The following is a 15,994-nucleotide window of genomic DNA, read 5'->3' on the forward strand; positions in this document are numbered from 1 at the left end:
TCAAGGATTAATTCGTCGCGAATCAGAACTTTATTTAAGAGTTTGTCACTGGCCAATGAATTGCTGCATGCACAAGGCGAGATTCGAACCTCGGACGCTTGCTTAAGGCAGGATTACCTCCACATTGTCACTCTCTATTATCACTTCAAAAACACAATATTGTAAGGCATTTTCTAAGCCCAACATGCACGCTAGAGCTTCAACCTCATGTGGTTGGAAGGATAAGGGGTCTTCCACATGGATGCCATCAAAATGATACAATCAGAGTCTCTTGCAACAATACCAACTCCCACTTCTCCTTTATTACTACATGAAGCATCCACATTAATTTTGAGTTTGTGGGTAGGTGGCTCCTCCATACAACTTCGCTGTTAGCTCCAGGCGGGGAAAATTGCACTTGGCTTTGTTAAACTCTTCATGAAGTTTCATGGCTTTCTCCGCTACTTTTGCTAGCATGCTTTGCTGCTCGCCAGACACCGCTTTGTTTCTTCCAGTCAGAGGAGTCCTTGCATGTGGGGATTCAGGATTTGCAGCAGTCGTCCAAGCCATGTTCCAGCATTCTCTCCAGCAAATTAGGCATAAGGCTGTACAATTTATCCCTCTTTTCTACAGGTTTAGCCGGGTTGGGAGGGAGTCGTTCATCACTCTCCACATACACTTGATGGCTCTTGGATGCACTTTGGCTTTTCATAATTTTTTTCAGTTGGGTTCTCTGCTTTTGTTCTGGAGGTTTCTATCTTTCATGATTCTATGGTATGCATCTCGGACTCTGAACTCACCATTTCTTGTCAATTTTCAATAATATTCATCTTTTTTATTGGTAATTGGTAGATGAATTTTTAGTATTTGCTGTGCTTCAAATTCTATGAATGTTTCTTTGATGATATCATTCATTAGTTCTCGTACAGTTGCATTTTTGCCTAGTGAGTTTACAGGGCTCCAGACTTTGAATCTATTCTGATTTGGTAGCCTTAGTGTGTAAAATTTAAATAAATAATGAATAATTAATTAATAAATTAACTATGAACAAAAAGAAAAGTTAAATATTTAAAATTTATAATTTGGAGAATTATTGGTGAAAAATTAAGTTAGAAAATAAATTTGAACACAAAAATATAATTAATTGCGCAAAAATGCGTACCGACATTAAAATAAATTTCACCGGCTTAAATCTGTCCGGTATTGCATGCGAGAAAATTAAAACGGTAAAAATAACAAGAAAAATGTTTAGAATAAAACCCAAACACTTATCTTAAAGATTTTGGCTCTCGGAGGGGCCAATAGGCTAAAATCATAATGTGCCCATATTAAAGCCCAAGCTCATGTCATATAAACTCCCTCACTTACCCAATTTCATCACATTTCTCCCAAATTGGCTCGAAGAGCTTGAGAAAGAGAAAAAGAGAAACCCTTGTTCAATATTCACTCATATGTTCAAATCCACATATATCACAAACCGTAATTCCGATCGACGAGCCGCTTGTGGCCGCGCATTTTTCTCGACTTTCTCTTCATTTCTATCTAATTATTGTGGTAAAAAATTTCAAAATCTTTGTTATATTTTCTGTTTCTTCTCTGATTTTGCATTTTTTGGGGTTTAGTGTTGAAATTTTGTGATTTTGATTCAATAGGAAAGCTCTAACATAGATTATAGTTGGTTTTCATCCAAATTTCGAGTGGGATAAGGTGAGATGACATTTTTCTTCTTTAAGCCTCCATTTTATATGAACTCTAGGTTGAGAATTTGGTGAATTTGGATTTAATAGAGTTGTTTGAGTGCTTGACTTAGATTGACGGAGGAAAAAGATTCAATGACTTGATGTGTTGCGAGTTGGACTCTTGGGTTGATTGCAGAGAACTTGGTGGAGAATTGGTTGGTTGATTAAAGGTTGGGTGCAATCGGAGAGGAAATCTAGGAGTTGAGAAATCGCCGTCAACAAAGTACGAGTTTTAGTTTCGGGTAAATATTATGTAAGGTTATGTGAAAAACCTAGGTTAAATGTCCCTAGGATAGGATTGAATGGAAATAATTGTTGTTGTGAATTATTGACGGATTAGTATGAATAGTTGATGGTTGGTTAATGAATGATTGATTTTGTGATGTGGCATGGATTTGAGAAATGAGTTGTGATGAGCTATATGTGTGAGTATGATTGAATTTGATATAAATTGTGATTTGATTACCTAAAATGGCTATTGGTATGAAAATTTGGGCCGGAGACCGTATTTGGGTGAGATGCATCCATTTGGTAAGTGATAAGCCTTAATGGAGGTACTGAATATGGTGGAATTGTTACTGTGAACGAATTATAGCTTTTGAATGAAATTAATGTAAACTGAAAATGGATTATTGCGTTTGAATTGGTAGATTAGGCCTTAGCGGCTAGGATGTGAATTGGGGTTGAAAATTGAGCATAGAGGGGGCCTAGGAATTGATTTATGTTGATTTGAAAGTGGTAGAATTGAAAATTTGAAAAAATGGCATTATGCAGAAGTTGTGCAAAATTGGAAATGGCATTTATGTTGATTTTGAAAGTGGTACGCATGAGGCGTGCGCATGCATGACAATTATTAGTTATTCAACTCCATACGGAGGTTAAAGGGGGTTACATTCTTCACTGGAAAGGCAGAACAATTCAAAAACAACAGTTCTAAAAAATAGGGGAGTTGTGTGTACACACACCTCGCGTGTACGTGCAAAACCTAACTCGGGTGATTGGGGATTTTCAAGTTGGGCCGTCAAAATAGGTTAAACCTATCGGGCCAGCTCGTTCACCCATTGGGCGGGCTTTGTCTCTAAAATTAAGCCCGTTTAATTTTCGGGCTGAGCCCGATTAACCCGAAAAAATGACGGGTTAAACGGGCTAGCCCACGGGCTAAACGGGTGGCCCATTTATTTTTTTTTTACATTTTTTTTTCAAAAAAATAGCACATTTAATTGATATTTCTCCCGATCCAACCCGAAAATCCGATCCATCAACTAAAATATATTGTTTATTTAAGATTTTTGACCTAAAAGTGGTATATTTTGTCAAAATATTTTTCAAAAAATAAAATAAAATAATAAACGGGCTGGCCTGTTTAACCCATCGGGCTGACCATAAATGGTCCGGGTTGAAAAATTATGGCCCACGAATGAAGTGGGTTTAAACGGTCCGGGCCTAAATGGGCTGGGCTATCCCGTTTGACAGCTCTAGTGATATGACAAATTAAATTGTTATGGAGACGGAGGTTTATCCCGCCTGCAGTGAGGACGGTGGTGTTATCTCACTCACGAGGTAATGAATTATTAAATTGACAAAGAGATTATGGTTAATGAATCTAATAATTATGAAATTGATTAAAGACATTGATGTTGACTAATTGTGGTTTAAATGACTGAATTGGCAAGGATAGAGGTTTGTCTTGCTTGCGTGTTTATGATTAATAATGATTATTGATTGACAAGGTCATGGGTTTTGTCCCACTTGTGAATTGATGTTGCACCTGCACCGGGCAAGGGTTGAGGTTCCATCCCGCTTGTTTCATGGTTGTGGTGTGATGTGGGGATGGTGGTTTTATCCTGCCCACATTCTCTTCGGTGCAAGGTGAGACGGCACTCTCTGTTGAAATGAGACAAGATTCTTCGTTGTCTTGGCACGATTTATTCCTCCAGGAGAATGTGAGACAACACTCTTCGTTGACATAATGGTATCATGACTTGTTTAATTCATCATGGGGATGCACACCGAGAGACTAATCCGGGTAGATGCCAGTCAGATTTTGTGTCGGGTTTAGCAGTATAATCGACACGTAAGCTCATGGCCAATAGGATAGGCATGCATCATGTATATCTATTTGCTATTGTTTGGGTGTGCTTGTTGTACTTGGTTTGCTTATGTGAATAATTCTGGTTAACTGCTAAATATACTATTTGTTGTATTTGCTCTTTGATTGTGCTTGAATTGCATTATTTGTACTTGTTACTATTGAATTATATACTGAACATCAATCAACTGTGATGTTGGAAATAAATATGTTGAGATGTAGTGGAAAGTAGTTGTGTTTAAAATCGATCCGGACCGAACAAAACCGACTAATCGAACCAAAAAATAAAAAATTGAACAAAATAAAAATAAAAAAACCAAAAAAACCATGTTTTGCTGTTTTTATTGTGGTTCGGTACGGTTTTCGGTTCTGACATTGAAAACCCTAACCGAACCGAACCAGTTGACAAAAAATCCAAACAAAACCAACCCTCCCCTCCCAACGCGACCTAACTTAACCTAGCCGCCAATTCTCACTCTCACTCTACACTCTCTACTCTCGAAACCCGCGGCCACTCCCACTCTCCCAACAGCCAGCACTTCCCACTCCCAGCTCGCGCGAACCTCTTCCTCCCACCACCTCCCAGCATCGGTGAACACCTTCTTCCCACCACCTCCCAGCGCCGCCAACCCTTCCTCCCAGCACCTCCTCGCGGACAGCACCATTCAGCACCACCGTTGCGGACCCAGCACTAGCTAGCACCACCCCCGCCGCCACCCACAACACCGTTTCTAGCCTCGCGAAGATAGCACCACCTAGCCACTCACAACATCATTTATGGCCTCGCAGACAACACCCAGCCACCGAGTCAAGTCAGATATGGAGCCTCCAAGTTAGGTATTCAATTTCTATTCAATGATCATTGATTCATTGTTGTTCAATTTCTACGACTTGTTTACTTTACCAATGAAATACATCTTTTCATGCTTTTTTCACCCTAACAGATTCATTCGTTCTATACCGTATCAATTTATCTGCAATCCTTTTCTGTTGTAAATTTTAGCTTAGTTCTACAAATATGATTTCATCTTGTTTGATTGTGGTGTCCGCTTATCATGTTCGCTTTGCACTGTTGTTTTTGTTAACTATAAATCTTTTCGTTTCTAAAATGGAGCTGTTTTCTCTTGTCCCTGTATTTGAATCAATTTGTTTCTTATTCTAAGTTCCATTAGTAAATTGATTAATGAGGTTGAGGCCTGGGCATGCATTGTAACTTTTAGGATGTGGAAATTGGTACTTTGATTTCTAAGGGGAAAACAAATATTATGCGATATATACTTGATTAACCATGCATCAGGTTGAGATTTTCTTGTTTACTTCTTATTGATTTACTGAAATTGATTCTGATTGTTGTTATGTTGTTCACTGTTTATGGTTCAATGTTCCAGCTCAAAGATGTCCTTAACAATTAAAATAGAAAGCTCTCCCTTTTTTGCATATGGTAGTTGTTAAAGGTTTTCTGAAAATACAATCCACTTAAGAATCAATTTAACATGTTTTCATCTTCAAATTATATTAAACCTACATACTGTTATCAATAATGTGGTACGAAATTACCAAATATAATAGAGTAGGTTTGACAAATTTGTATTTATTGTTGTGTTTTTACTTCTTATTATGTAACTGCTTTTTTATTTCAAGTTGGTTTGCATAAAGAAGTTTAGCTGTTTTGTTGGAGAAGACACCATAACGTGGTTATCTTTTGCTGAAAATTTATATTTTTTTTTGGTTGAGTTGACTATTGAACTTTTAAACTTTTTTAATTGTCGTATTTTAATTTCTTTTGTCGTTGAATTTCATTGGATCAAGACTTTGTTAGTTATTTTGTATTTGTATTTATTGATTTCAATGTTATGACTTTGTGAAATAGTATGGTAGTATTTTTTTCTGAATTGATTGAAAAACCAAATAAACCGAACCAAACCAAACCGATTTTAATTGGTTTGGTTTGGTTTGGATGGTTTCGGTAAAAAAATCGAACCAAACCGAACTGCAGTTTAATTAGACAATTAGATCGGATGACTTTTCTCTAAAAAACTTAACCAAACTACATCGTGAACACCGCTAGTGGAAAGAACTGAGATTGGAGATAACTGATGTGGCTAGTATATTGACCCTGCTGGGATTTAGAGAGAACCCTACACTTGAACTTTGTGAGTTTGGATACTAGGATTGTCTAATGGGTTCATGTATCTTTATTTAGTCTATGAAGTTGGACCTTTCTTTAATCAGTCTTAAATGTAACTATAGTTGAGTGTAGTTTATCCTAGGTAGTGCATTATGTAAATACCTAAGTGCATTGTGTAAAGAGATAGATAATACAAATTCTCAATTTCTCATTCTCTTTGTTATTACTCTGCGTGTACACATGGTATCAAAAGAGCCACATGATCCATGGCAAATTCTTCAGCAAACTCTACACCACTCTCATCTCGTGTCACCTATTCCAATTCCTCATCCATCACAATAACTCAATCACCTCACAAATCTCTCTCAATTCCACTTGCTGATAAACTCTCTAAAGATAAATATTCTTGCTTGGAGACACCTTGCAACACTCACAATATGTGGCTAGAAATGACAAGATCATCTAGATCCTTCCAAAATTCTTCCAAGATTTTCTACTCCTGAAGAAGTCTCACAAACAGAATCCAAGAAATATCAAGATTGGCATACCGATTATTACAACGTGCATTCTTGGCTCTTTGCTTCACTTGATGCTTCCTTTAAATATCATGTTATTGGGTTTGAACTTGCTGATGAAATTTGGAGTAAAGTCCATACATACTTTGCTTCTCAAATGAAAACTCGCATTCGCCAGCTTCAACAAGAACTCAAGTCCGTTATAAAGGTTGGTTCTACATTTGAATATCTTCTACAAATCAAGAAATTAGCGGATTCACTAGCTGCCGTTGGGGCTCCCATCATTGATTCTGAATACACCAATGTGATTCTTGATGGTTAAATAAAAATCATCATTCTTTTATAACTCTTGTCACTATCAAAGAACCACCCTATACTATACCTGATCTTAAGGCTCTTCTAATGGCACAAGAAGACATTATTAAGCGCTTTAGAAAGCCAAATACATCTATGGTTCAGATTAATGTTGCTCACACTAGTGCTATAAACAACCAGCAATATGATTCTTCTTCAGCTTCATACCAGGGTCATCGCTACAATAGTTTTTCTGGATGAGGAGGCTTTGGCCGTAGAGGACGTGAAGGCTGATCAGGTTGTGGTGGAAAAGTTTTTGGCCTTCACCTAATCGACCTCAATACTAAATTTGTGGCAAATTGGGTCATGTTGCTACATCTTGCTTCTTTCGGTTTGTCCAATGTTTTCAAAATCAATAGTTTCATCCCCAATCCTCGTATGCAAACACGACTCTTCCACCACCCACATCCTTTCATAATCCTCGTGCTATGATTGCCGCCCCATGAAGCATCTGAAATCCCTCTTGGTATGCAAATTCAAGGGCAATACATCACTGCACTAATGATGTGAACTATCTTCAACATCAATCAAATTACCATGGGCAAGAACAAGTCTATACAGGTAGTGGGGCAAGCTCCAAATTCTCCTTCTTATTGTGCTCCTCAGTTAATTCTACACATTCAACAATGGGGGTGTCTTGGATACTTGAGCACAATGATGCCAAATGGCTCACCGCTTCGATTAAGCTAGCTACGAATTTCCCTTGCTTTTGGCAACGAGCTAGAAGTTCTTATTGTTCTTGCATTAGGGGTTGAAAAACTTCATCCAATGAAAGATGTGGTAGAAAAGAAGGCTCATTATTTGGGAAGAAAGCTTCATAATTGGAAGATGGTTCACATTGGTGCATATTTTGAGGTGGTGTATATGGTATTGCTGGTTCTTGGGAGTATTGATATTGGAATGGTGGTGGCTCTAGATATGGTTCATATGGTTGTTGGTATGATGGATATGTGTTAGGATCATATGGAGGTGAATGGTGGTATAGGACTTGTGAGTAAGGTTGTTGAAGGCTATGTTGAGGAGGGGTTTTGACAATCACAAGAAGATCCGTCACATCCATTAGGTTGGTATACATTAGGAGTTGGATTGTACCCATAAGAAACCGGAGGAGGTTGTTGCCAAGAAGAGTGTTTATAAGATTGAGACTCCTCCCACTTTTGATTTCCAAATCCTTGATGTAAATTCTCGTAGAAGTTCCCATTTCTATTTTCTACAACATAGTTTGAACCAAACTCATAGCCAAAGGGATGAGAATTCATAGTAACAAGAGAAAATAAAAATAAAAGCTAGTAAAAAAAATAAAACAACTCCTAAAACAAGCAAGAACTAATAAATACACAAAAAGCCAACATATTCACAGTATTCACATATGGATAATAACTAATAACAAGCACACATTGCAATTCCGCGACAACGGCGCCAAAAACTTGATGTGAGGTTATCGTCGGTCTAGAATTTCTTCTCAATAAAAGAAATCACTTCATTGCAAGTATAGTTCCCAACCGACAAACAACCCTCAATCAAAGTTTAATTTTGGTTGTCACAAGTTCAACCCAATAAAAATAACCGAGAGTATTGCTCATGGGTCGTTCTCCCTAGGAATTACAATCGAATGCTCAATTATTGGTTATGAGTTTCACGGGAGTGGGTTGATAAAGAAGCAAGAAATTAAATGGCAAGAAATTTAAATAACAATAAAAGTAAATCAAACAACTAAAGATAACAAATACTAAAAAGAGGCATTCATGGCAAGGATTGAGAATTAAGGTTTTCTATCCTAGTTATTAATCATAACACAGTAATCACCAAGAGATAATCCTATTTCGTTATCTCCAACATCAGAAGAAAATCAAATAAGACTAGTTAATCTCATTTTATAAGTCCTAATCAACTTACTAATTGAATTAGCAAAAGATTAGCATCAATGGAAACAATATTAACTAACAACTCTAGATCACCAACATAAGTTGGGTATTAATGACTCAAGAGCACCTAATTTCTCTTTCCAAGCCAAGAAGGCACAAAATCTACTCTAAAACTAAGCCAAAAATTTTATCAAATACTTGGTGTGCAAAAAAGAGAAAACATAGGAAATTGCATGAATTAATAAAATCTACAACTACCAATTACAAGAAAATAATAACAACTCAAACAAACATCATAGAAACATAAAACATCAAATTGTATTAAATGGAATTAAAATTAACAAGAGTTCATAAACTAAAAGTAATAAAGTGGAGAAATTAACAAGAGAACTAAGAAAATTAAAATGTAAGAATAAGAAATTGCAAGGAAAACTAATTGAAAACAAGAATCAAAACCTAAATTTAAGAGACAACTAAACTAAGAATCTTAATTTCTAGAGAGAAGATGGAGTTTCTCTCTCTAGAACTAACCTAAAGCATATTTTCTACACTACACTAATTACTCCCCCCTTCATTCTTATTGAATTTGGCCTCTAATAGCTTCAGCAATGAGTTGGATTGGGCCTGAAGCAGCTCAGAAATCGCCTCCAGCGTGTTCCTTTAATGAGGTCACGTGACAAGTGTCACGCATATGCGTGAGTCATGTGTACGCGTGGCCATGGTTTCCACCAAATCCTCATCTCTTCATGAATTCTCCATCTTGCATGCTTTTTCTTCACTTCTTTGATCCAATCATTGCCTCCTAAACCTGAAAGCACTTAGCAAACACATCAAGGCAACTAGTGAAATCAAAGTGAATTAAATTTAGCAAATTAAAGGCCTAAAAAGTATGTTTTCACTCTTAAGCACAATTTAGGAGAAATTCACAAAACCATGCTATTTCATTGAATAAATGTGAGATAAGTTGATAAAATCCACTAAATTCAACTCAAGATAAACCACAAAATTAGAATTTATCAGTAGGCATGCCCATTCATCACATTGTTAACTCTCTTTTACTTAATCCTTGCACTCAAAGACGACATTATAGATCATATGATTTATTGCATGTTCCCTCCATAACACAGAACTTTATTAATGTTTCAAGATTCGCAAGGGACAACCATGTTTATTTCAATTTTTTTGCCTGATTATTGTTTGATTAAATCGTAGGCTACCAAGGAGGTTCTTCTTCGAGGCAAAGCTAAACATGGCATGTACAAATTTGAATGTGTTCTATACCTAAAACTAGGGGCGGGCATGGTTTGGATTTTTATAAATCCAAATTGGATCCACTTCAGAACCAGTTTTATGGTTTATGAAACCAAACCAGAACTGGATTGAAGAGAGAAATCGGTTCTAAATTAGTTTGAAAAAATAAAAACTAATTTTAAACCGGTTTTAGAATTTAAATCCGGTTTTACTTACAAACCGATTTTAAATTCGGTTTTTTTAATCCAAATCTAAAATCCGGTTTTTTTTATAAAATCCAGTTTTAAAACCAGATTTTTTAACCAAAAATCCAGTTTTAAAACCAATTTTCGAAAATCTAGTTTTAAAACCAGTTTCTTCAACCAAAAATCTAATTTTAAAACTAGTTTTTAAAAATCCAAATTAAGAATTGACACTTTACTTCCATTAGTTGGGAAAATCCAAGTTTAGTATATTAAATAGATATTTTTATTTTTATTGAAATATTAAGTATAAACTTTTTAGAACAATTTTGATACATTTTTTGGTGTCTCTACTCATATTAAATATGATAATAAATAATCAAATTACTATATATATATGCAACAACCCATGTTGTTTTTTTCTTTTTCTTAAATTAATTCTTGAACATTTGATTTGAGGACGAAACATTATTATTGCTCCTGCTTGAAATTTGAATAATCTAAAGTTCTAAACACATTTAATTTTGTCACTAGAACCATACATTTGATTTGAATATTGTCATGGCACGATCTTGAGGGTCCACCATCCACCATGATTGCAACTTTTATAACATTCACAGCGTAACACACTAGCGGATCAGATATAGATCTTCATCATCATTATTGCTTTAAAATATATATATATAGTTGCAAATCGTGGTAATGACAATTGCCAAGTTCAAACTGCATTAAAAGAACATCACGCATGCACTTTTTTACACCTAACAATAATAATAACGATAAAGTCAGAGAGACCAAAAAAAATATTTTATTTAGTATTTATTAATTATTATAATAAATATTAAATAAAATAATTTTTAATTATTTTTTATTATCAAACATTTCTGTAATAATAATAATACTATCATTTTTATTTATTTTTTGGTAGTCTATGTTATGTAATGAGAAATCATGGTAAATAAATAGTTCTATATGTACTCGTAAATTTACGGCAAAAGAGAAATCAATCAATTAAATTATTGGAAAGAAGATACCTTGAGGCGCTGATTAATTTGGATCTTAATTTGGATCTGGATCTGGATCCGAATTTAAAACCGTTTAAATGGATTGGATCAAAAACCAAATTATAAAATAAATATAATTTGGTTTGAATTTTTTTTTGTTTAAAATTAATTTTTTTTAAATGATTTAGTTTGAATTTGGTTTAAAATCCAAAATTTGGATTTTTTTGCCCACCCCTACCTAAAACTACTCCTACTAATGCTAGTGTGTTCTTAACTCGCTATGTTTCTTTAGATGTCTATCACAAATGTTTTGGACATTCTTCCTTCTCAGTTGTAAAATCTATTGTTGCCAAGAATCATTTTCCAATAAATAAAGATGGTGTTTATAACTCTACTTGTGCTTCTTGTTGTATGGCTAAGTGTGTATTTGGATTACAGTTTGTAAGCGAGAGTTTGCATAAAATTGATTTTGCAAACTTGGTTTTGATAAAAAAATAAGTTTGTGTTAAAGTGATTTATGTTTGGTAGTTTTTGTATCAAAATTGATTATAGTAAAATAAATGTTGTTTGGCTTGTACCATTCAAAATCACTTTTAGATAAAAAATTACTAAAATAGAGTTCAACTTAAATAATTTTTTTATATTATCCTATCATTTTAATTTAGATATTTAAATAGATCTTATTAATTAATTTTATAATAAAATTAATATTTACTTATTAAAATAAAAATAACATATAAAAATAGATAAAATATATTTTTAAATAAAAATAAAACAATATAAATTTTATATATATATATAAAAGAATATTTAATCAAATATGTTATATTTTTTTTAAGTATTAACTAAGAATGTTACTTTAGTATTTTTTTACATCGTACTCTTATTCCAATACTCTCAATAATCTTATTCTTAATATTAATTTGGAATCCAATATTTATGATTTTATTATTATCTATGATTAATTCTTTTATTTAATTTATTTTTTTAATAGAATCATAATCTATGTTGTAATACCCTCTCTACCAGAATGTCACGCTTCCGGCTGCGTTACTCTGATAACAAGAAGTATTACGACTACTTTATATACTAAATATTAAACTAGGAGCCTGTGACTCGAAACCGTATCGCTGATTTCTTTGAAAACCGGAAATAAATACTTCATCTTAAGAAAAGCACATGCAGGCATAGATTCATAGACTATACTCCTTACATAATATCTCATAATATAATACACATAGAAAACATACAACTCCTATCCCTCTTACAAAACTTGAAATAACAAAGGCGAGGGAAGAAAATAATCTAATTAATACAACGTATAAATCAAACCCAGCATAACTCTTCATAATGCTTCATCCGATTCCTGAAACGATAAAGCTGTAGGGGGGTGAGAACCTAACCACATGGTCTCACCACGGAGTTTCAAAGTTGTCATAAGAAGATATTTAATAAGAAAACTGTTTTTAAACTCAGTGATTATCATTGTCTTATGAATCTTTTAAAAAACCAATAAATAATTGTTCAAAACCTTTTTCAAAGAAATGATGTTTAATCTTTCAGAAATCCAAACATTTCCTTTTTATAAGAAAAACTCAATCAGAAACCCAACCACGCAATCAAACAACACAATCATTCAGTACCAAAGTTCATTCTGAAATGTAGCACGCCAGGACAAACACAAGCAAGACAGACAAGGAAAACACAGGTTTAGGTAGCAGTTACAGCAAGTAGTTCAAGTAGCAGTTAAGAACAGTTTAGCAATTAGACAAACCAAAACAAGATCAAACCCAAGCAAAGCATACAAATGCATATGATGCATGCCTGTCCTATGGCTGATGAGGCTCATCTGTCGGTTATCCAGCCAACCCGACAAGTCTGAATTGTCCTTAGACTGTCCCCCGACGTGCATCCCCAAGAGTCTATGCATAGCTTTTTCTCAAATAATCAATATTGCTCAATGGGGGTAACATTCCCGGGAATTTATATAGTGCCCGGTCACACTTACGTCGTAGGGTCAACAGAGTATCGAGTTTTCAACCTGGTACACGTGGTGGCAAGCCACGGCACTTAATCCAGGGAACCTCGTATCTCAGATATTTCAAATTCATAAGCCATATAAATAATTCAAAGATCATATCTCAACATTCACAACATCATAATCATTCATCAATCCAAATCTCATTTCCAAATTCATTCAAAAACCATATTTCAAGGAAAATCCTCATCAATCCTCATCATCCTTCTTCCCATTCCGTTCATTATAAATCTCAAAACATATAATGTTTAAAAACAAATCTTTTTAAATAATTACTTCAAATGAAACTTCCAATCTTATAAAATTTTGGCAGCATCTCCTCTAAAACTCGGACTCTGCCACCCTTTATGGGTCCCAACAAAACCATTTCTCAAACTCCTTTCAACTCAGTTTCAAAATCAGAACAATTTCAATATCTCAAACCATTTTCAATTTAAATTCATTTTTCTACAAATCAAGCTCATTTCCAACATTATAACCCTTTCCAGATTCCAATTCATTTCCAACAAAGTCAACTAACATTTTCTCAAACACTTTTCATCATTTTCAAACCCAAGTCATTCACAAATCTCAAATCGTTTTCCGAAGTCAAACTAATTCTAACATCAAATCCTTTTTCAATTCTCAAATTATACTTAATAAACATTCGAATCAGAATTTCAAATTAATCTTTCATTCACTATCTCAATATCAACTCAATATCCAGAACTAGCCACATACAAGTAAGCAATCACATTCATTCAAGACAGTTCAGTTCAACTCATAAGACTCCATAATCACCGAAAATATTTACTTGCCTAAATATCAATTTATAACAACTCTTAAAAAGAAAAATGAGTTTTAATAAAAACGCCCCTACCTCGCAAAACCACTAACCAAACGCGTTGGAGAATTCCTTTTTCCTCATTCCGAAATCGAACAGCATTGACTCCGACTATTTCCCGCAGCCGTATAGCCCAAAAAGCACCCTTCACAACAAAACTCGACCCTGAGACATTAAAGTCGCGTAAAACTCAGAAACATATAATTGAATACTAACGCGAGGGTTTCAAGACAGAAACACTTACTGTACTAAGAGAATGAAACAACGGCAGTGGCATTAGCTACACTGAAAACTCTCCGCAACAACACCATCAAACACGGCTCTATAATTACAATGGTTTAACCCTGAAACGTGAATACCCAAAACCCTCAACAAGCATATAACAACAATAACAATAAGGATTTTAGTTAGGGATTCACTACAGTTATGGAAAAATAGAAGGATGGGGCGACATCACCCATAACTCTAGTAGCAGCAACAACAACTTTGGGAGGAAATTCAATAGAAGTTGAAGCAAATACAAGGATAAAATAGAACACATCATCAAATGAGCAATAATCAGAATGTTGGTTGTAGAACAAAACTAATCTTACCAAAAGAATTACAGGAAGGGAGCAGCATTAATCAGGACAAGAGCAACGTCAATTCCAATGATACTCCAGTAATAGCGACATTAGTAATCCTCACAGCGATAATCAAGGTTGCAACAAAATAGAGAGTTCAAATTCAATGGAATCGGAAATGGAAATGAATTCAATGGAATTGGAAATAGAGATAGCTTACAATAAAATAATGAAGCAGCAACAACAGGGTTTTCGAGCAGCCCCAGTGGCCACTTTTAGTGATGACGACAGCAGTTAGAACAACGGTGGCAATAGCAAGAATTTGGCGGTGGCGACTCTGACAACGACAAGGTGCGGCAGTGACTGCATAACCAAGCAGACCTAGGCTTTAGTGGCGGATTCCGGTGGCGGCGGCGGCGTTCTCCGGCGGTAAAGGTGTGGCCAGAAGCTTCAGAGGCGGTGGATCTGACAAGGATGACGACGGCGACAAGGCTCGGGCTAGGCGGGCCGGCAGCAACGGGTCAGACACGCGTCTCCTCTCCTTGCGGTTCTAGCAGTGGTGACAGCTTGGTGACAACGAAAGCTACTTCCACCTCGCGCTCAGCCATCTCAACGGCGACTGGGCAAGGCGCGGCGACGGCGGCGGTCTTCACGCCTGCAACCGTGACGACGATGGTGACACTCCTCTCTCTCCTGAGCTCTCTCTCTCTCTCTCTCTCTTCGCGGCTTCGATTCCTTCGGCGACGCGACGGCGGCAACCGTGGGCTCCTCGCCGACGCCGTTCCTCCCCCACTCTCCTCTTCTTCTCCCTGTCCGCTTCTCTTTCTCTTTTCTTCACCCCCTTTCCCTTCCTTTCTTGTTTCCCCGTTCCTTATTTTCCCTTTCTGAAAAGTGTGTGTGTTTAGATTAGGTTAGGTTTAGGAATTGTATAATTAGGGTAAAATTAGGTTTAGATAGAATTAGGATTAGGTTAGATATTTTTATTAAAATTTTAGGTATAGTAATGTAATTTTATAAAATAAATAAAAAGTAGGATAATAATAAGAATCAAATTAAATATAAAGTATTTATCTTTAAAAATATCTTCTAATTAATAATCTTTAAATAATTTTTGGTTAAATACCAATTTAGTGAAAATTAGAGATAAGTAAATTAATCCTCCTTTGTTTATAAAATAAGGTTAAAATCTACATATTAAAATTAAGGCATATGAATTGCTCATTATTTTTCAATTATGAAAATTCTAAGTAATAAATAAGAGTTTATTCAATTTTTATATAAATATCTAAAATGTAGTCTTAAATAAATATAATACATCATAATAATTTATTAATAACTTTTAAAAATTTATGGATCTTACATATGTTATAAAAAATTACACTAAAACATAGTATATGAAAATTACCATTATAAAAGAGAGTACTAAAAATAATAAAAAATTAAATATTTACTTTATAGTAATAG

The 15,994-nt window shown here is 34.9% G+C and overlaps 2 long non-coding RNA genes across 2 annotated transcripts; one reads left to right on the top strand and one right to left on the bottom strand.

The window, feature by feature from the left end:
• Window positions 1-4,215: 4,215 nt before the first annotated feature.
• On the top strand, window positions 4,216-11,500 carry LOC140181782 (uncharacterized). The gene is made up of 2 exons (XR_011877089.1): window positions 4,216-4,644; window positions 9,882-11,500. It is a non-coding gene; the product is annotated as an uncharacterized lncRNA (long non-coding RNA).
• A 740-nt stretch (window positions 11,501-12,240) lies between these two features.
• Window positions 12,241-15,444, bottom strand: LOC112775201 (uncharacterized). Its single transcript, XR_003189487.3, has 4 exons — window positions 14,561-15,444; window positions 14,212-14,311; window positions 14,004-14,132; window positions 12,241-12,486 (listed from the first exon to the last, which is right to left on the bottom strand). It is a non-coding gene; the product is annotated as an uncharacterized lncRNA (long non-coding RNA).
• Window positions 15,445-15,994: the final 550 nt, after the last annotated feature.

This window comes from Arachis hypogaea, chromosome 19, assembly GCF_003086295.3.
Source record: "Arachis hypogaea cultivar Tifrunner chromosome 19, arahy.Tifrunner.gnm2.J5K5, whole genome shotgun sequence".
In the NCBI taxonomy this organism is placed as follows: domain Eukaryota; kingdom Viridiplantae; phylum Streptophyta; class Magnoliopsida; order Fabales; family Fabaceae; genus Arachis; species Arachis hypogaea.